This window comes from Cinclus cinclus, chromosome 8 (genome assembly GCF_963662255.1).
Source record: "Cinclus cinclus chromosome 8, bCinCin1.1, whole genome shotgun sequence".
NCBI classification, from domain to species: domain Eukaryota; kingdom Metazoa; phylum Chordata; class Aves; order Passeriformes; family Cinclidae; genus Cinclus; species Cinclus cinclus.
The window spans coordinates 7,319,952-7,322,299 of record NC_085053.1 but is presented as its reverse complement, the minus strand read 5'-3'; positions in this window follow the sequence as shown (position 1 = coordinate 7,322,299).

Below are 2,348 nucleotides of genomic sequence, written 5' to 3'. Positions count from 1 at the left end.
AGCAGAAATTCAGTGATTTTAAAGATAACTCTACTTAATTTCAGTCTCAAACTCATAAGTCTGGACTATGATCTAACATCTGTTAAAGCTTTCTAATTTCCTCTGGCTGTTATTGGTCAGCATTTAAACAGGAGGCAAGAGATGGGTGCAAGGTAAGGAAGTAGAACAGGATACCAAAGATTATCAAGTATATGTACAATATTCTATGATACTTGCAAAGAAAGGTTTTACTGGGGTATTTGAGGTTAAGTCCTAGCTAAAGAAATTCCCTTTTTAGAGTGAAGTTGATCTTTCTCTGCCCTATTTACAGAATTGTTTCTAATTTGTAACTGTAAAGCAATTATTTACTTATAAGAAGAAAAGATTAAAAAATGTCACCATTAATACCCTACTGGTTATCCTGGGAGGTCTCACTGATCCTGGTACTGATACAGTGATGAATTTTGTAGCTCCCCAAGACATCTGTGTGTCTTGGGTACAGCTCATCACCTCAGCCCTGTTTATGCACATAAAGATCTCATTTGTGTGATTCTTGGGGTGTCCTGTGCAAGGCCCAGAATTTGGTTTGGTGATCCTTGTATGTTCCTTCCAGCTCGGGATACTCTACGAGTCTAAATCCATGTTGTTTTCAAGAACTGATAAAAAACTTAATGAGCTCTTAAAGGAACAGCCAGTGTTGAAAGAAGCAAAAGTGCATCTGGGAGCTCAGCCACAGGTTGTGAAGGAAGAAGGAGCCATGGACTTTTTAGCATCTACAAATGACAACTTACAGTTTTATTTATGTGCTTATTGCTTTCTGTATTACGGAGTGTCCAACATGAAAGTACTGCTTAACAACATTCAGTCTGGTTTTTAATATCTAATCCATCATGGCCAGTTAAGTGGGGAAGCAATAATCCCTGCCTGCACTTGATGAATGGCACAGTCTAAACAAGGATTGACATGCTAATGAGGAGCTTAAGCAGCCAGGGATACAGAAAACCGAAAATTAACCTGAAATGACATGTACATTTTCCCAGCAAAGACAGAGCCAGCTGTGAGTTTACTGTGCCAGTGCATGGATCTGTGCTTTGCTTCAAAAAGCCAGAGTGCCAGAGCACTCATGGGTCTTGTGCAGCATATGGAATTATTGAAATCCAACAGGAAGTAACTACTTGAGCCACAGTGCCTTTGAATGCTCTCTGCTGCACCCACCTGAGGCACCCTGGGTTTGTATATCACATATATCAAATATTTTTGGCTTTTGATATCACACAGTTCTCAGAAGGGGATTTGGAAACAATAGTGATTTCTTCTGGTTTTCCAGTTCCAAGTGGAAAAGGATAAAAGTAATATTAACAATAGCCTCAGAACCATAATATGAAGGATAACACTTGACAGTTACTTGAATTTTTATCTCAAAAATTAAGATTTCAACTCACATCTATTTTTTCTGCTTCCACATCAAAAGAGGAAGGAGTGCCAGCCAGAGGAAAGCTAATGTCATGGGTACAAGTTGACCAAGGTGAGTGGCTTAGCATGAAAGATCATGAGGTTTTATTTATGTCTGAAAACCATATGTTTGAGATGACCACTCTAAATCTGGAACTAGTCTGCTCACCTGCAGCCTTGATGGGAAAAGTTCTGGAAATGGCTGCCTGGAAGCAGTTTGTCAGTTTAAACATTGTCATAAACATGTTATTTGAAACAGATTTGACACTAAATTCATGTTTTCTGTACTCCAGCAGCTCTATTTTTTGCCTAGTCAGTAGCTAACAAACTCTTCTCTGATGTTTATTTTCTCACTGAAAGCTTTTAATCCCTTTAACAGCCCTGGGGAACTTGACATTTCTGTATCATTTGCTGAGAATCATTAATCAGGACTGTGTTGAGCTATAGTTCATAAAGGTAAATTAGAAGAGAACATAATACTAAGGCCCAGTAATAATGATGTGTTTAGTTAACAGGAGTAAGTTTACAGTCTCATATTCTCCTGGGAAAATGACCTCATGGTCTCCACTGCACCACTTACTAAAGCCACATTCAAATTACGCTGCTGAAATGGAGAGTGTGTAGGGAAATCTTTCACCTCACAGAGTTGAGCACCACTTCCTACATTTGAGCAACTAAAAAAAAAAAAAAAAAGCAAAAAGCAAAGTTTCCAGTTTAAGAGCAATATATAAATCTGCCCCAGGTTTTAGATATCAGGACTGTATTACAGAATTCCAAATTTTCCTCCTGCCATCTGCCAAGAGATGTTCAGAAAGACTACACTGGAATATACATGGAGAACTGGTTTCCCCCCATAACTACTGGTTTCATGCACATCTCAACTCCTGACCTATAGTTAGTGCCTGATTTATATTTCC